At 36.0% G+C, this 20,265-nt stretch overlaps 1 pseudogene across 1 annotated transcript in view; it reads left to right on the top strand.

Annotated features, from left to right (window-relative positions):
* LOC310892008 (adhesion G-protein coupled receptor V1-like) overlaps positions 1-20,265 on the top strand; it is a 71,522-nt pseudogene that overhangs the window by 8,368 nt on the left and 42,889 nt on the right. The window contains exons 6-14 of the transcript in view: positions 1,505-1,681; positions 2,161-2,384; positions 11,395-11,521; positions 11,610-11,795; positions 13,645-13,825; positions 14,440-14,603; positions 15,241-15,364; positions 15,756-16,022; positions 18,509-18,635. The product of the transcript in view is annotated as an adhesion G-protein coupled receptor V1-like (transcript). The remainder of the gene's footprint in view (positions 1-1,504; positions 1,682-2,160; positions 2,385-11,394; positions 11,522-11,609; positions 11,796-13,644; positions 13,826-14,439; positions 14,604-15,240; positions 15,365-15,755; positions 16,023-18,508; positions 18,636-20,265) is intronic.

The following is a 20,265-nucleotide window of genomic DNA, read 5'->3' as shown; positions in this document are numbered from 1 at the left end:
CAGAGATGCGGTTTTTGGTATAGCTAGGAAGATTAACTCTGAAAATTAAGCTCATAAACTAATTGTTATTGTTCAAATAACTATATATTTTTTTCTCTTTGTACTGGTTTCCTTTAAAAGGTACTAAAGGAAACATTGCAGAAAGAGTAAAATCTCTGTTCTTTATTGATTATTACTTTATTCCAAAGGTACCATACAGGATCCAAATACAGCATACACTTTAAATAGAGCAAATTGTTTTGGCTGTGTAGTATTTCAGAAAGTTTACTGAGCTAATAACCGCACAATGGTGCACTTTCATCCTGTTAATTGCAGAATCGGGGCCTATGCTAGGAGAAAGCTCAGAAAAGAGGAGAAACAAACAGTGCCATCATCTGTTCTTCAGACTTTTGATAACAAGTTGGAATGGTTGAGAATCAGTTACTAAATACAGTATTTGTAAAACATTTCCATCTATCATCAGATAAATGTTCATGCATATTTCTGGGTGTTACTCAAGCAGTTGTGGAACAAAATATGATACAGCCCACATATTTATAGAGTTTGGTTTCAAGAACTGTAAGACTTTAAAAATCATCTTTTGAAATGGTGAACCATGATTACTATATGAATTTAAGAAAGGCCACTATTTTATCCCCAAAAAATAAAGCTTTACTCTATGATAACACCTGATAACTCCAAGAAAAAATGTCAGTGGGAGTTTATGCCCCAGTGAAATGTTCACAGAAATATATGCAAATCTGTTATGGAAACATTTATTGTAATGATGCATGTAGACAGAATCACATGGAATAAATAATATTTAAAGGAAATAATTAAACAGGCAAGTTCTGCTTTCCTTGGTGTGTCACTACTGGTGCTGGGCTTAGCGAGTGATGCTTCCCTTTTAAAGAAAAGGATGAAAAAAAATCTATTTCCTCTTAGTATCTATAATCTATCAGAAATGCAGTGACAAGTAAAATACAGTTTTGAAATACTGTACTGAATTTAAATTCTTAATGTGGCTCTGGTAGTTCTTAGATAGAGAATTCCTTAAAATTTTGTGGAGAGGAAAGAAAAGTGGATTATTATTTGGCTGTTTGATCAAGGGCTGTAAATTATTATGACTTCAGTGATTTCCCTAGATTTTTATCAATGCAAGCCACAAAAAATGATGTTAGACAATTGCCTATGCTGCTCATCAATGACTGTTGTTAATAGCTCTAGTAATGTATCAGCTGATCTGGAACAGAGTCTCTCTCTCTGGCTTGATCTGTGTTTAATTACATACACTAACATGATTTGTCTGGGAGGTGTACCATTCTGCTGACAGCTCAACAATATCCACTTAATTTCTTTGACATGTCTACTTACAAATTTTTATAACAGCAGTGCTATCAGTAGGAAGAATTTGCTCTGGAGATGTATACTTCCTTTATATGAAAATTACTCTGAAATGTCAGAACTGTTCTGACTTGGTGCTGAGGCTTCTTATTTCTCACTTTTCTTTTACTTTTTCCTACAGCTGGAAGGAGTTGAACTGGTGAATAGAATTCCTCTAGTCCCATCTGTGAGTCCTAGATTAGGCGAAATTCGAAATATTTCTTTGAGGATTACTCCAGATATTGCAAATGGAGAAATAGGCTTTATTAGCAATCTACCGATTATTCTTTCTGAACCAGAAGATTCCCCTGCTACGCTGGTAAGTAAGCCTTTTTATATTGTCTTTTGCTATGGAAAACTTATTTGGAGAAGGTGGAGTTTGCTGTATTCAGTGTAGCATTTGACAATTAATGTGAGGAAAAGCCTTCCTGTAAGTTCTGTCTTATCCTAAATATTCTCTTCTTTAAAAAAAAAAAAAATGCTCTGAAATAATCTGTTACTGATTTCCAGAGAACTGAGATTGGTCTTTGCTTTCTGTGTAAGTATCTAAAACCAGTTAGCCCTTGATGCTCACACAGAGCAAAAGATACTGCAGTTAGTCTCTCTCACCAATTGCGAGCATAGTCATGTAAAGTAGGACTGAGACAAATCCTGAATAAGATAGATCATTTCCCATTCTCAAATTAGAACTGGCCAAACTTTTGTTTTTATTATTATTTATTCAAATAGTAATTTGCAAGGGAGTAATCGGTTTTGCATCTACTTTTGCAAGTCACAACAAATTAATGTGTTTCACAGGTTTCCATTGCATTGCATCGAGATGGGACTGATGGTCAAGCAACTGTGTTCTGGAGTTTGAAACCCTCTGGTCCCAATCAAAAGGCGGTAACACAGGATGATATAAGTCCTTTTAACGGCTCCGTGGTTTTCTTATCTGGACAAAGTGATACCACAATTAACATCACCATTAAAGCTGATGATGTACCTGAAATGAACGAAACTGTGTTATTAACTTTGGACAGGTATTGTACCCTATTCTCTATTCATATGTATCAGCTGCAGTACTCAATTTATGCATAACAGATTAGCACAGTGTTAATTACATGGTATTGCTTGCATTGTGTTGATATGTGTCTGAAGAAATAGTGGGCCCTTGTTTCAGACTGTGTATGGGTTCTTTGACTGGAGATCAATGTAAGAAACCATTTTGCATTTATTATCTAATGACTTAACTGTTTATATTTTCATGAAAATTCTGTATGCTATTTAGAAAGTTCTTTCAGTTTTGATCTTTTTTATAGCTCTTGGTTTTAACACTTTTTTTTTTTCGGAAAAATAATATTTAGTAAGATAATGGGAAAAACTAAAGTGAGAACTAAAAAGCAATGCAGAACTTTTTCTGTCAGAAAAAACATTTATAACTTGGGTGTCACTGTAGAATTAGACTTGCAGTTTATTGTTTGATCTGCATGTTCAATATTCCTTGATAATTAGATACTTCTGTCAGCTCATAGCCCCCAGAATATCCCAGTGTGACTATTATTGCAGTCTTCTGCTAATGAGAATGCAGTGGGGTTTCTGAAGCACAGTGTTCTGGTCTCCCTTCTCATCTAGTGGAGGATTTTAGGATAACAGGCTGTAAGGGCCCTCAGGTGATACTATTATCTGCATGTGAACACTGTTCAGAAAACTTAAATTAGTTTATAATCAGGAGTCTTTTCCCTCTTTGAGTTACTAACAAGAGTGTCTTGGCTATATCGTCTGTCCTGCTTCCCACAGCTCAGTTACATAAGTAAATACAGAAATACCACCACACGTGCTCTTGTATTACCTCCTATTTGTCTAAGGTACATTTTCCACTTTTACTGAAAACATACTACAGTGGTCTGCCAGCACCAGCTTCCACACTGAACATCTACTACTTACATAGTCCTTACCTTATGCAGAAGAAGTATTTTTATTCTGTACAGGAAGCGTAGGCTAGCTCTTAGATATCCACAACAGATATCCACAGTGATTCCACATTAGCAAACAATAGGCAAGAAGCTCCTCACGCTGTTGTTGATCACTAGAAGATCCCATTTCAGAAAACATGGTTTTCGAACATCTTTATGGCACACAGGGAAGATGTTATTCCTTTGCGGGATTGGCTTGCTTGATTAAAAGGTGGCTGGTTAATGCATGTAGTTCAGAACTAGTTATTTTATTCTACCTTGGCTACTCATTACATTAAAAAGGCAATCCTTTTCAGAATAAAAACAGAGACTATTGCAAGCAGTTCTCCGCTTTCTTTCTGTGGGAGAAACTGGTTTGTCTCAAGGAATTTTTTTAGAGTCTCTGGCACAAAGGGGGAAACTAGGATTAGAAATGATGGTTCAAGTTTTGAGTGTAAGGTGGCCAAGAATGCAGAGTGGTATTGAGGTAAACAAGTAAGTAGATAGAAGTAAGCAGCATGAAAGGGTAACTTTTTTGATTCACGTGTGTGAAAGTACAGTTTTCTGCCATTTATCCTGAGTTACAACTGTAGGCTATACCTTGAAAATGGTGGCTGCAACAGGGATTGAACTGGCAGCTGAACAAATACAACCAGTGTTCTGCTTTTGCTGTGTATGGTGCAAGCCGTAGGCTCTGTTGATCATGAAGTGGATGGTGAAAAGTGTGCCAACAGTAAGCAGCTTTCCCACACTTGGCAGGGTCAGAGAGTGAACCGAGGAACAGGTGGTCTGTCCTGGAAAAAGAAGTAAGCAAGGAGGAGATAGAATCTGAACTTTTCTCTAGACCTTGGTAGCATCCCTCACTTCAACTAATTAGCAGAAGCCAAGAATGAAATGACTGCAGAGATCATCCTTTCAGTACTAGACATGACTCTTCAAATTAGGGTTGAAGGATACTGGCAGGGTTACGTGTACGCCCGTGCTATTGCTTTCAGCCTGGTTGGTATTTTGTGGACAAATAGAAGATTTCAGTTTCCGAGGCTGGCAGCCAGCACCTCACAGCAGTAGTGAATGAGCATGAAAACAAAGATGCACTGTGCTGTAGATGTGCTTGTACTGTTCCGTAAATTGTAGCATAAGTCAGCGAGAAAAGAAAGCATGTAAGAACTTTAATGAAACTACAGACATAGACATATGTTCATAAGCATTCAATGTATTGCAATTATTAATAGCACGGGTAAAATAATCAAAATAATTAGTTCTAACAAGGATGTATTATTTACGGCTTAGTGGTATTGTCAAGGCAGTTCAATTTTAAATAAGCTTTAAGTGCATCCATAACTATATTTTTTCCAAGCCATTAAAAACAATGTTATCCTTTCTTGCTTTATGCTCTCTATACTTAGACCACAGATATTAAAACTAGCTCTGAATTTTGTCCACAAACTGGAGGAAAATGTATAACATGAAAAATATGATTCCAAAGAACACAGATGAGTAATGATGAGTAATGAAGGAGCAAGAGAGTCTTGTATCTGCTGAAGCTTCTTTATATTTTCTTTTTTTAGGAGCAGATTCAGGTTGAATGCCTGCCCTATCTGAATAGGCCTGAATTGAGACCAAGCATAAATAAAACCAGATGTCTGTAGTGAAATCTATGTGAGAAAGGAAAGACCTTGGTCTTCTTGATGAATGTAGGTGGAACAGGCCATGGAAATTGTGTGTGTGCTTTGTGAGAGCATATATGCATACTAGGGCTGTTCATTTTACCTGGTAAGCACAAACAGAAATCAGTTTTTTTTAAATCTGATTGCTGTTTTTTCCTTCTACACAACGTAATCTCTCACTGGCAGTTATCAGCCCCCCAGTTAAGGTGCAGACAGCTATCAGTTTGGCACCTGGCACAACCAGAGGGCCAGAACCTGCAGGGTATGTGGGCTGGGGACGTGGCCTGTGTTTGTGCTCATGAGTGAGTGGTGGTGAGACTGAGAACTTGGAGACTTTGGGATCTGGGGATAAATCACTTTTATTTTGTGGAAGTGATAATCAACAAACAGACAACTGTTTAGGCAGTCCTTATGCTCCAGCATTTTTTGAGTCTTAACTCATGGAAGTTAGGATGCCAGAACAGATCCATATGCATATGTTACGACATAAATCTCATTTACTATATATAATAAACTGAAGCAACGTTATTTGAAGATTTTTATTGTTCTAGTGATTTCTGTGATGGGATACAGATTTCCATAGGCTGACATTCTGTCATCAGTTTATGTGGAAAATGATTAGACCTATGAGTTATGAAGTAATTTTTTGAAAATTACAAATGTAAAATACAGACTTGACTATTTCACTGTGAAATATCTGGCAGTTTTTAAACATTTTTGGGTTTTAGAGGTTGCTACATGTCAAAAAGTTAGAAAAGCATAGGAGGGCCATTTAAATCACTGTGTAGTGTTGATGGACAGGGCTTAAGGGTTTATGTGTTGTGGGTTACTCACTGCCATACTGCTTAATGGAGCTAGGATTTTCTCCTTACTTGGTAATTCCCTTTGGTTAGTGTCTGTTTCAAAACCATATCTATCTTACTTATGTAAATTTTCATAGAATCACAGAATAGCTTGGGTTGGAAGGGACCTTAAAGATCATCAGTTTCCAACCCCAGTGCCATGGGCAGGGATGCCACCCATTAGATCAGGTCGGCCCACAGCCTAGTCCAACCTGGCCTTGAAAACCTCCAGGGATGCCTCAAGGGTTTGATCAGACTGCGTTTTAACGGGGAAAAAGTCATTTGAAAATAGTAGAATGTTGAAATGAGTGCGCTGGACACCTACTGCTTGTTTTCATTACTTCTCAAAATAACAACATATCTCTCCTGCTATGACTCAGAAAAATTAAAATAGCCTCAAAAATCAAATAAATGATGGATTAAACCTGGAGAGAAGGTGTTTCCTCTGATGAGAGGCACTATGGAAAGTCTAATGTGGCAAATCCTACTTTAATGCAGTTCTTTAGAGCTAGAGCCTGCCTCTAATTAAATCAGTAGATAATCCTGAAAAAATTGAAGAGGGGGTGAACACTGAATGCAAGCAAATTGAGTAATGTTCCACAAGCAATTTCACTTCCCCCTTTTTGAGATACCCTGATAGAAAAGAAAGTCTTTTAGAGAAGTGTGGTTTAATAATGACAGCCATGTAGATTCACAGTGGAAATTAAGTTTCTCATGTGTCTTTCAGAACACTCAGGTTCTGCAGAAATTCCAGATTTTGTCAAAAGTTATTAACTTCAAAGCTATTTTTCATTTATTTATTTAATTATTTTGTGGTTCTAGTTAGTTCTTAACATTGAAATTCTCATGGTACCTTAAACTTAGTCAAAACTCTAATTTCTCCTATTTTCTTGTACTGCATGTTTAAAAAAGTGTAAGAAACATTTTGAAGCTCCTGTCAGTTGTCCTAATTCATCTGTAGTTCTTGCTACATAATAATTATGATTTTTTTTACTGAAAGAATTTCCCTAATGATCAGTCATTTCACATTAGTCTTGTTGTATAAGAAATGCTTTACACACTTTGAGGTTGTATTTCTTTTGGCAGCATCATAAGCATTGCCAGGGTTTACTGTCTGTGACGATATGAAACTTCATGTCCATACATAGCCATTTTACAGGAAAAAATAAGCTGAGGATAAAAACAGGGAAGTGGCTTTCCCAGTGATTGGTATCACCTTATTCCTGGTCAAGAGTTCTTTTCACTAGCTGGAGGAGCTGCTGGCCACGGTTAAGCCACCATGTCAAAGCAGCTGTTTTAACTTTTATTGCTGCTTCTGAATAGCCCTCTTTGTCCTGTTTCCATACTGCTGTCAGAGGAACACCTAAAGAGCTGGTTTCACATACCACGAGGAGTGAAACGGGACTGAACTGGACCCGTGTAGTGTCAGGCAGTCTGGGAGCATCTCCTCCGTGGTGTAAGGGTGGTATATGAACGCCCCTCTGTTCTTCGAGGTTGGAAGTGCACGTGGCAGGGGATGGGGCTGGTGTCCTGGCAGCTCTCTGGTGGCACGGACCCTGTGTCCAGCCCCGTAGCTCCTCCGGGTCGATCTGAGCTGGCTGCTGGAAGTATTATGCAGCTATTTGCTGAACGCTTCACCTTGCCTGGTTTAGCCCTGTATGGACTTAGGTTTAGCACATGAAGAGTACACTGAACCGAAAAGCAAGCATTTGGATTAAAAGGATAAAAGTTTGCAGGATGTGAGTATGATAATTGCATTACAATGTAATTGTTCAAAACAATAGAATTGGGATTTTTTTTTTTTTATTATTCCTAGAAAAAAGTAAACCTGTGAGAATACTTTACAACAAACATTTTGGATTTAAATTTAAAATGTACTTTCCTAATTTATCTTTGTTCTCTTAATTCTTCTTTTTTTTTTCAATACTATTTTTTAAAAATTTCTTGTTAGGGATATGCATTCTATGTTATGAAAAGTTACATGTATATGCCTTAGAGTATAGATATAAAGAATACTACTGAGTGCACCATTCTTCGAATCACAGAATGGCTCAGGTTGGAAGGGACCTTAAAGATCATCCACTTCCAACCCCTCTGCCATGGGCAGGGATGGCACCTACTAGATCAGGTTGGCCACAGCCTCATCCAACCTGGTCTTGAATACCTCCAGGGATGGGGCAGCCACAGCTTCGTTCATTCATTGTTTGCTTAACAGCATCTTGGAGCTGGAAACCTAAACCTAGCTGCTTCTATTAAGTTTCTGCATAGGATGTTTTATGACTTTTTGGAGAAGTAACTAACATTACTGTGCCAGGGCAGTGATAGCGGTCTGACCACTCATGATATCAGCCAGAGAAAAAAAATGACCAGATAATAAATAAATAAACAAACAAACAAACAAATAAGTAAATAAATAAAAGGATCCAGGTGTTCAAGATGGGGTTTGTATGGAGAAACCACCTGAACAATGTTCTTTTTTACCAGTTGATGGACTGAATTTTACTGGTTGCTTCCTGACCTGAAAGCTGTCTAGGTTTAATACATATCAAAAGCTCACTTGATATAGTGATTCATTTTTATTTTCTGTTGTAAATTATTTTACTAACAGCTTAGCGATATAATTAAATTTTAGCATTACCAACTCTGGAATCTTCTCCTTGATCTTTTCATTGTGTTAATATTTTGCTGTTTTTTGAATGCTTTTGCATGTTTCTGAGGGAAGGGAGAATGTCTCAATATATACCTAGCTTCAGTGAATATCAATAACAAATTTCAATTAATTCAGACTTCCTATTCGAAAGAACGTCTGTGAATGTATTTACTTCTCAGAATTTAGAGTGAACTCTTGTCTGTATTGAATTCCAAATTTAAATTATTTTTGAGATTAGTGGAGCCCAATTATCACCTTACAAACACTGTTTTAATCTGTTTTTGGTGCTTTGATAGACGATACAGTTTTTGTATTTAATGTATTTTTGATTAAGAAAGCCAAAATACATGATTACTATTGCAGAATAATGCTGCCCTTTTGACTGACTTCATGTGGCAGTTTTGTTATAAATGCTTGGTTGAAACTTGATTTAATTTTTTAACCTTTTGATTAGCAAATACCTTTTCCTTTCCCCTTTTTCTTTTTTTTTTTTTGTCCCTTTATTTCCTTGTCCCCTCTTTTTCCCCTTTTTCTCCTTCTGCTTCTCTTTCTTATATTTGTATTTATGTTATACATGTATATATACTACTTTGGTAATCTGATTAACTAAAAAATTGTTGTAAATGAGGTTTGCTGTGATTTTGTGCCTAATTACTTTTCCTTGTGTACCCATCAGTACTCTTTCTGTGCTTATCTGTTTTTATCATTACTTTGTCAGACTGATGAAACACCATATCACAGAGGCACGTAGATGTATTTCCCTAATAAAGGGTTATAATCGTGGATGGCTGCTGCAGTTGTGATCACGCAGTCAGTAATCAAGCTCTTTGAGGAGGGCTTGGTAGGGAACACCTTGAGTGGCTCTTGACATGCTGAATTGGTCATGGGGTCACTCCTCCTAAGTGGGAACTGCCCACTTGCTGGCCTTTGTCAACAGGAAAATGCCAAGCAAGCAGGGTTCCCATAAAAAGAACATTATAAACTTTTGGAAAGTAAAAAGAAAGCCTTCTTTTTTTTCTTTTTCTTTTTTTTTTTTTGTCCCTTTTGTTAGTTTTTTGTTCTTTTATAAGATGGGTAGTATTGAAATTTTAGTAAGTGGCACTTTCATTACTTTCTACATCCTCTTTTTTTTTTTTTTTTTTCCTCTGTGTTGACAGGGTAGAGACAGAAAGGTTTGTCGTGTTCTTTGGGTAAGTGCGGTGAACTGTTTTCTGTCCTCAGTGAATCAATGCTTTGTTTCAGAAGTGGTTGGTTTGGACAGAAACTGTCTTTATCATTTCTTTCCCCCCCAAGAATCACGTCTCTGCATCTCTTCAGACAACGCATGCTTCCCCTTTGGTGTTTCGTTTGATGGCATGGGGTTCTTGCTTGAAGGCATTTCTTTATGTAGGATCTGTGAATGATGAAAGTTATGAATGCATGGCTCAGTGTTTGATATTTGAGTGTTTCATGGAATAATGAATTAATTGTTTTAAACTGCTACAAATACAGTTTGCCCCAACTAAATGGCTGAACTGATTAGAGTTACAGAGTAATTTTCTCTAGTCAAAGACAAGGAAAGTTATCTTGATTTAGACTAACATGCATATAATTTATATAACACAGGTTATTTTTTCTACCGACTTTTTTTTTTTTTAAACATGTAACAAACATGAGCACGTTACTCTATTAAATAGGTATTACCTATTTTGCATCCTGTACCCTGTCCTGTAGACTGTGCTACAACAATGCTAAGTTGTTTTTGTGTGTGTAGGTTCCAGTTACTTAAAACGTGCTTCTGGACACAGTTCTGGGCCTGATTTCAAAAACTGGATATAATAGATCACATTTCTTCATGAAATAGTGTTTGATAAAGTCTAGGTTGTAGCACAGTGAAAGCACAAAAATATGTACAGTATGCAGGACCACGATTTCATTGAAAAATACAATACTGACAGGAAACGTGAAAGATGCAAAGGAATCTAAGTACCTAAAACTACATGTAATAAATCATATGCAGACCATCAATCTGAAGGTGTATTCTTGATGCATCCTGCAATAGTGCTTCTCTGGAATTTTTAATATAAGAAATTTAAAATGATGAAAATTACTGCTTCTGAGGAAAGGCAAGCAAGTAATATGCAAGGTTCATTACTGTTATCAGATACTGCCCATTCCTGTCACAGAGTACGATCAAGATGGTGTAGGAGAAGCCCAGAGAGAGAAATCCTTTACTGAGAGGAATCTGAAGTATGCGTATTTGGTCAACGTACTTCATTCTTGCACCATTCAGCATGTGCTTTAAAGGAGTAATGAGAAAGGGGAATGAGTCTGAGCTACTGAGAGCAGGTCCAACATTTTGTAGAGTCAGACAGGGATCCTACAGGTAGTCTCCACATCTACAGAAGGCAGGCTAACACAGAGCTGAGGATGAAATCCATGGTATCGAGGGTCAAATTTCTGCCTCTTTATGTCAGTAGTAAACTTTGACAAACAAAGCAATAATGGAAATTTATGCTTTTCAGTGTAATCTCAGCATAGGTGATTTTGGAATTTCCTTTATACCTTGATCCAAGTACAAAGTAGTTCTGAATTTAACTAACTTTTTTTTTTTTTTTTTCCTGGCACTATTCTGTTTCTTTTCCTGTGTGTTGTGTGCATGTGTTATCAAAAACAGACAAACAAACAACAGAGTTACTAGCTATAAAAAGCTAATCAGAAACAAACAAACAAAAAGTTACTTCAGAGGCAATTATTTATTTTATTTATTTATTTATTTATTTTTTACGAATGGATAAAACATTCTGATGTTGTATCATTCTTAACTTGTTTTAATCCTTGTAGGTAACTGTTGGCTTTCATAATTTATTCATAAAATTTGTCAATATCCTGATCTCCTCTGTATGGATTTGCTAAACAGAGTTGCAACTTGAAAAAAACCTCTTACCTTCCTTTCTCAGGGTCAGTGTGGAAAATCAGATACTGAAATACGGGTTTACTACTTGTGAAATTACAATTTTGGAAAACGATGATCCTGGAGGAGTGTTCGAATTTTCTTCCTCTTCCAGAGGTCCCTACAGCATCAAGGTAGCTATCCGAGTAACGTCACTTAAACATTACAGACGACTTAGTTCTAACAGAGTGCTAGAAAAAGATTAATTTTATTTTTTTGCAGGAAGGGGAGTCTGTTGAGCTGCAGATTGTTCGCACTAGAGGAAGCCTCATCAGACAGTTTCTGCGCTACACTGTAGAACCAAGAGATAATAATGAGTTTTATGGAAGCACAGGAATTCTGGAGTTTAAGCCTGGTGAAAGAGAGATCATAATTACTCTACTGACAAGGATGGATGGGATTCCAGAGGTAAGAATTAATATTTTTCTCTCTTTAAATTGCATTCACATACATATTTGTTTGTCACTTACTAAAATATAGATGGTTTCACCTGTAAATACCAGCAATTTTTCTGTAACATTTGAAGGCTTTCTTTTTCTTAAGTGTGAGAAATAGATAGAGGAGGAGTGACTGAAAGGCCTATAAGATAGTCAAGCACCATATGAAAGCACTTTATATCAATACAAATCAGGTCTTGTCAGTCTTGCCTGAATATTCATTTCTCTGATATCTCTATTGTTTTGTAATCCCAGAAATCTGCACAATTTGAGGCATGTGTCTGTTGCTTTTCTCTTTGCTTTCTGCTTTTCTGTAGCTTGTTCCCTTTCCTGTGCATCAGCCATCCTGGATTCCATCAGGAAGTTTGCAAGGGTTTGATTTTACCACATTTATGTTAACATAAATTTTAGCTGCTGTGATTCAGCATTTTTTGCTGCCTTTACATGCACATTCCTATGCTGTATTTTGCATAAGCAGTTAGTTGTGTTTGTCTGATCCTGCTAATGAGCTGATCTAGGAGTAAGATGTCAGAAAGCCAGCTTTACAAAACATAAAGGTTTTAGGAAGGTTAATAATCTTTTTGTAGGGCCAGGTGGTCATCAGTCATGGATTGAAGGAGGGATGGAGGACCATATGATGAGGAAATCAGGGGATCACAGCAACTCCAACTTCAATTGCATAGGCTGCTGTAGAAATTCAGGTTTCTTTTCCCTACATACTCCAAAGAAAGGAGACATAAGAAGTCTGAACTCCACTACAGAAGCCAGGAACATAAGTTAATCTAGTAAAACTTAGGCACTAAAACAGCGGGTTATTTAATAGTTCCATTCCCAGTTTTTACTAGTTCATCAGCAGGCTGAGATAAAAGTATTTCCCTGCTTACAGCAGTATTATTAGACTAGGTAAGTCATCCTGCTGAAATGCTCAGGCAAAAACATACGAATTGTAGTGTCAGGACTAAAAAATAAGGAGGTCCTTTTATACTCTTCTATCTCCAAGAGTGGCCAAAAGCCACATACATGAGCAGGACATATATAATCACTTTCCTCCAGAATGCCATCCCAGCCTCCAATGGTGGGCAGTCCAAGGATGTCTGGAGTAATGGATGGTATCTTTGGGTGCCTTCAGATTTTCTTTCTGTTAATTGAAGCAGTTACGCTTTGAACGCAGGTAAGGTTTTAGCATCCATGACATTCTGTAGTACTGAACACCATTGTTTAATTGAATTGTATGTGAAGAACCAGTTCATGTGTGTTTCTTTACTGCTAACCACCAGCCAGTTTCACTGAGTTCTCCCCAGTGTAGAGTAATGCTGTTTTCTAGATAGATAAATGCAATATTTTTTTCTAATGTTCTCTGATACTTTTTTGAAAGTACCATGTCCCATTAGATTAATAAAGCCAGTTGATCAATTCTTTCTAAATTAGCATGCTGTCCATGGTTTAAAAATCTTTGCTTTACCTGTTACAAAGCCAGGAATCTTAAGAAGTCTTGGAGGAAAGAAAATTTACATTTCAGAGTGTGTTACAAACATTACTTGTGAAATTATGCGATTCTAAATTAAGTACACAAAATAAGTCCTTGCTTATAATAATAATAGACTTTTGGAGAAACTGATGCTTTTAGAGATAGAAAGTTCTAACAATTTCCTTTATTTGATAGCATTATACAAACGTTTATTGCATGTAGAATGTGTGTGATTTCATTTTAAGTTTGTATCCCTTTCTGCCTGATGGGGGACTGTGGACTATAGACCATTTTGTTTTTGATGTGGATGTTGAATATGTATTTTTGTTCTGACTGAGTTTCCCTCTTCTAGCTGGATGAGCTATATTCTGTGGTACTTAGTGGCTACAGTGAAATGCCAGGCAAGTTGGGGAATGCCACAATGGTCAATATAACCATTTTGAAGAATGATGATCCGCATGGTATCATTCAGTTTCTACCTTACGAACTAACAGTAACAATAAGTGAAAGCAAAGGAGAAGTCATCCATACCGGTAATTCCTTTTTATTAGAGTTACTTCTTTATCTGCTGTCTGCTTCTGCAAGTCTTATTTTCCCTGTTCTAGGATAACAGAAGTCTAGGAGACTTCTTACTAAAATCTCCACTCAGGACTTTACAGATTGGTACAATGCCAAGCAAGATGAGCAGCGGAGAGTGAAGTGGAGAAGTATGGGTGTGGAAAAACAGAGGGATTAACTGAGTAAAAAGGATTGCTAGAGAATTTTCCAGACAGGAGGGATGGAGTACTGATGTATGTGCAAAGTGCAACGTGGAGGTAGTAGCTCTGTTTGTGGAGAATGAAGAATGGGGTGTTATATAAGAGAAACATAGAGTTAAATCTTCCTATGGGTGATTTTAATTGATCTATTCAGTTATCAATTACTTTTACAGGCAAGAATTAACATGTGAAATTAAAGCAGTTTGCACTGCTTTAGTAATCTGTCTTTGTGTGTCCTTTTCTGTAGCACTCCAACATGTTACTGGTTTCATAAGAAGTGAAATTGGTTATTATTGTATTTCCTTTTTCTCAGTTTCAGATGTTTCAGATGTTCCTTTTTGATTTCTGTTGCTCTGAATATGCACACTGACTCTGTTTATGTTTTTTAGCTGTTTACAGAGTTGTAAGAAATCAAGGAAACTATGGAAATGTTAGTGTGTCTTGGGTTGTTGATCCAGCATGTACCAATGACGTCTATCCAGAGCAAGGGACTATTTTATTTGATAATCTGGAGTTTTCAAAAAATATCACCATTTACTCACTGCCAGATGAGGTAAACACTTTTACAGTGTTTTGGGGTGAGAATATGGGACAAAGAGTAAGTACTAAAACATTAGAGTATAAGGAGAAAAAAGGAATGTGTGTTTCTCAAGAGCCTAATAACTTGTAGGAAATATCAAAATACTTGGGTAGAACTGAGATAATGTCTGCAAATCATAGAGAAATTTCAGAAGCTGTGCATACCTCTAAACAAAAAAGGTAGAAGCTGAGAGTAATTGTACTGTGGTAAAGTTATAGGAAAGTTTGACTGAAACTCGTATCTTGATAACTGGAATCCTAATTTCAATCCTAATCCTATATGCTGATAAATTTGAAGTAATATAAGAAAGATTACACCTAATGATAAATAAATAAAGCTGTAAAAAAAACTACATGTATCAGAAACATAAAACTGGAAGGTAACTTTTGGGTCATCTGTGCAAGATAAAGAGGAAGGGACTTACTTACAAAAACTGTAGATGGATGATAATTTCTGTATAACTGTATGAATTATCATCCCTCTTGAGACACATAAGGACTGACAAATAAAAACAACACTCAGAAATCTCTGGCTTATTAATCCCCCTAACTTTTCATTTTAAATTCTTCAGTGTTTTGTATGCTAGAAATTAATGTCTTAATACTTTCAGGTGCCTGAAGAGGAGGAAGTATTCACCATCAGTTTATTCAATGCTACCGGTGGAGCCAGGCTGGGCAATGTAACCACTGCAATTTTACAAATAACAAAGAATGATGATCCCATTTATTTTGCAGGTTAGATATTATTGTTTATAAATGTGGAATACATACACTACCTAAAACGGATTTTTTTCACAAACCAGATCATTGCGAAATCGTAATCCCAAAAGAGCAAGTGGAAAAGCTCCCCAAACTTTTTTTTTTTTTTGTATTTAATTTATATTTGTTTCCTTCAGAACCTTCCCATTTTTTTGTGTGTGTCATTTTTCTCTTTGTTGATGTTGAGATCAGTTAGGAGGCAAGGTACAAAATATTCTCTCGTACCTGAATTATTTCCTACCTTTATCACATACATCTTATTGTTTCATTGAAGAGGAAGATCCTACTAGAGAGAATTAAGAAAACAGAGCAAATGCAAGCAACTCAGGCTTGAACTCAGACAGATTTGTTGCTTTTGTATTTTCAGAACCTGTGACAGTGAGTGTTCAAGAAGGAAGTGTTGCAAACTTTACAGTCCTAAGGAATGGATCTGCTGATGTCGCTGTTGTTGTCCAGTATATTACTGTTAATGGAGATGCAACAGCTGAAGAGGGAGACTTTGTTCCCAGTGGAAAGAACAGTGTCATTTTGTTTGATGTTGGAGAAAGGGAGCAGAATTTATCTGTGTATATCAACGATGATGATACCCCTGAAACTGATGAAACATTTTATATTATCCTTTTCAATTCTACAGGTAAGTCTTCCTTTTTTTTTTTTTTTTTTTTGCTGGCAATTTCTTAGTATCTTGGTCTTATCATAAAGCAATATTTAAATGCCAAGAATTATACGAATAATGTTTGCTTCAAGATTTTTATACAATAAATGCATACTGTGTTTGAATTTTCATCCTTAATTATTTTATTGGAAACAAAAATCAAATGATAGAGTTGATACTTTGCCTGCAAAAACAACTGGAGTGAAAGTCCCTTTTCAAATATAAATGCTCCAAATTAGATGGACTTCAATACAAAAACACAAAGCAAAAAAAAAAAAAACAAAATTTAGTACCCAACAGTCTTAGGAAAAGAGGTATTCTTTTAGTTATTTTTTTCATGCTCCAGAGTGTATTACAAAACTACATGATTTTTGTAAAAACAAACAGAACTGCCATATTTTGGAGGAAGGGTATGTAATTGCTCTATTTTATTAGTAGCGAAAAGTATGCATACATTTTTTTCACTCTGAGACTATAGTTTTAAAAGGCTTAATTTGCAGAAAAATATATGTCACAATTTACCCAGGGGACCACCTCTAAAGAAAGGATTTATTACCTTAGAAATAACGTATTTTTGTTTATTTATTTATTTTTCAAAGTTTACACTTAAAAAGGAATGACCAAAATTATTCAGCCCATTCCTCACGTTTTTGAAATACATATCTTTTAGAATAAATTATCACTGTTATGTAATATACATGAGAAAATAAAAGTGAAGTATAAGAAATTCATAATTTTTCCAGAGCCCTAAGTATTTAATAAAGACCCTCCCCACACCTAGCTCCAACAAAACTCATGGTGTTGTGGGAGAGTCATTTGCAATTGTGTTATCAAATTTTAATTTACTGCCCTTCATTTTTTACTGTTCTCTAGTTGAGAGGTAATAACAGGCTCTGAATCTGCTGCAAATCTTTGCAATGCAAAGCAAAGCTGTATTGAATCAGCCATTGAAACCTGAGGGGCTGTAATTTAATAAAGCAAAGAAAGATGATGGCAATTAACCATCAGACTATACCTTCAGATTGTGTGACACGTTCTCAAAGTAAAATACCTACCAGGTATTCAATTCAAGATTAGGAAACCTAAAATTAGATTTCTTCATCTGTAAGCACGCTAAGCATCTTAGTTCTCATTACAGTCTCTGATGGTCTTAGTCTTTAGCAGTCGATAAGACTGAAGTGATTGAGGTCATGCTACAGTGGACACCCTGCGGCTGGCCTGTGAGGTTCTCACAAGGCAGCATTGATCTTGAGTTGAATCCTTCCCTGAACATTGGTAGCAGGCAGCCAGAGGTTGACAGGGAAAGCAGTAATTTGAGTATAAGGCAGCTAAGCTATTTCCCAAGGTCGGCTGGTATTCACTGTAGTACCCAGGTCTCTTGTAAAATATCAGACTAGGGAAAGGATTAGACAAAACCATTCTTCTTCCTTCATAAGTTTTCTCTTTTGTTGTCTCTTTCTACTTTAATAACTTTCTTCAGGATCTACTGGTAGCTCCCAATACTACCCCATTGGGAACATATCATGGCTTTTCTCCTAGCACATGGGGAATGGGTATCCATAGCCTCCTTTTTCCTCTAAAATGAGCATCATATAGTTTTACAGCCATTCTAGAATCACTAAGAATAAAGAATATTTCTATACATATTCCTGAAAGCAAAAGTTGGTTTTCTTTCTATGATTGGTTACATACAGTGGCCTTGACTGTTCTGAAATTTTTTTGGGGACTGTTGTTCCTGAGAGAAAATACAAATAGAGGTATATGAAGTTAGAGGAATAAGCACATTGTTTAACGTGGAACAAAATTTAGTCGGACACTTTCAAAGAAGACAAAAAATGGGGTGGGTGTGGACACATTATGTTCATCTATGGACAATGCAATGGAGTTAGAATTAACATCCCTTAATATTTACCTGTACTAATATGCACACTGAAAGCCTGCTAGCTTCCCATCTACATAATAAGAATCTTATGTTTCTTCCTTTTAGATATTCTTTGATATGGGAGTGAATAAACTCTTAGACATTGCTCATAGCTTGTATTTAGTTTAAATGCAATACTTTTCTTCTAGGTCTAAAGAAGGTCGGGGCTCTCTGAATACCTTACTCTTTTATTCTGTACCTCTGAATATCTTATTCTTTTGACTTGTCCAGATGATCAAACAGAAAATGTTACCTCACATAACAACTACATGCAAGGATACTGTGTAGTAAGAATCACATCTTCTCAGTTCATGTCATTTTTCCTGAAAATCTTACGTCTTGCTCTCTGGATGGTACACTACTTAAATACTTTTACTCTGATTTGCCTGCTGCTGAATACCTCAAATTCTGTTTTTCACTGACTTTTATAATTGTCCTTTTCTTTGTATAAAAGCAATTGTAGTGAGTAGAAAACATAATTGGATTTAGAGTTACCTACATTTCTGATTCCAATTTTAATAATAATAATTGTCCTCTTTTTTAGGAGATACAGTTATCTTTAAGGCTGGAATGGCAACAGTTATTATTGAAGCAAATGATGATCCTAATGGAATTTTCTCTTTGGAACCTTTAGAGAAGCCAGTTGAAGAAGGCAAAAGTAACATTTTTTGGTAAGTAACGTTTAAAGAATATCTTTGCACTCTTTTGGAACTGGTGTATGTGGTACTTTATAAATAGCACTTTGATTAAATCAAATGCACAAGTGTGCATTGATAGAAGTGCACTATAGAAAAACAGTTTTACAAAATTTTGGATTAAATGATTTGTAATGTGTTGAAGACATCACCTGTAATACTATGGAGTACACAGTAAATATTAAAAAGTGCACAGAAGCTCATGTTGAAATGTAACTAAATAAGACTTCAGCATTGATGTTCTGTTATAATCTCAGGAACCTGTAGATACAGAAAAATCTGAATGATTGAGCACAATATAACCTAGGCTGACAGAAAAAGAAAAAAAACCACTCAACAAATAGCTAAATAAAACTGTGTGGCACTAGGTGGCTTTTTGTACCCATCTTTGAAATTTTCAACTGCAAACTACTGTATTCTTTCTTTCTGTTTTTGTATTTTTTTTTCTTTTATCTGTTAATTACAGATTGAAATCTATACTTAAAGTCCGGATGTGACACTCTTCATTAGTCTGACCTTTGAAAGTATTTTCCTTTGTGCCACCATGATATATTGAAGAATTAGCAGGGTTAAAAATTGAATGCACTTGGCATCTCGCCTTGTTACATTCATTTCATAAATTTACTATGGGGTTTTAATTGGATGAAAAAATGATTTTTCGTTAAGAAATCTTGAGACAGGCTGTAAAGAGAAGTTAGGTCACAATAAATGCGATAGTGCAAATAGTTAGGGAAGAGGTTCTTCTTGCATTTAAAAAATCATCCTTTTTTTTTTGTCTGTTTGTTTTAAAGCCTTGAAGCAGATGCTTATGGCTGTGAATTGGTTCTTTATGCTTGTGCCAATACATCTGAAATATGAATAGTCTCAAGAAAAGAGGATATTAAGTTCATTGTGTGTTTGTTGTTGTGCTGTTCACTGTTTTGGGCTTTGTTGTTTTTTTGTCCTTTATAGTCTAATCTGCAGGATAATTTTTGTGGATTTGGTGGTGTTAAGAATATTGTTTTGATGTAAACATGCTTATATACAGGTGCTTTATGGAATTATAGGATACCAAGATCTCCAACATCTGAGGAACCTGCTCAGTCATCATTGATAAAATATATTTACTAGGGATCTGTCTCTTCCATACTGTCACTACTTTGACAGTTGTGTAGCATATAAAAAAGTGGTCAAAGTAGCATGTAACCAAACCACCGAAAACACAGAGGTTTTAATGAGGTAATTGGAGTTAGTGCAGCAGCGCTACACAGCTGGGATAGAGCACCCTGGTTAACGCCACAGAAGAAAAACCTTTGGAAGCAGAAACAACATAAATGTGTTGCTGTGGCTGGACTAGTTTAGCTGAACTAACTCTTCAACCTGATATAATCTATTTATAAGGCATTTTATGTCACCGTGCAAACCGACAGAAGCAAACTTCCTGTATGTAAGCGCACTCTTAATAAAGGCACTGTATGGGTCACTTTTTATTTGTAGTGCCTTTTTGAAATTAGTGTAATTGTGTTAGCAGATAGTTACCAAAAAAAAAAAAATCTTTTCATTTACTACGTTCTTAATCACAAATAACAGTAGATTTCTGAAAGCCGTAGAATGTAATTCTAATTTA

The sequence above is a fragment of the Anser anser genome (genome assembly GCF_964211835.1).
Source record: "Anser anser genome assembly, contig: HAP1_SCAFFOLD_87, whole genome shotgun sequence".
Classification (NCBI taxonomy): Eukaryota; Metazoa; Chordata; class Aves; order Anseriformes; family Anatidae; genus Anser; species Anser anser.
This window is presented reverse-complemented; position numbering and strand designations above follow the sequence as displayed.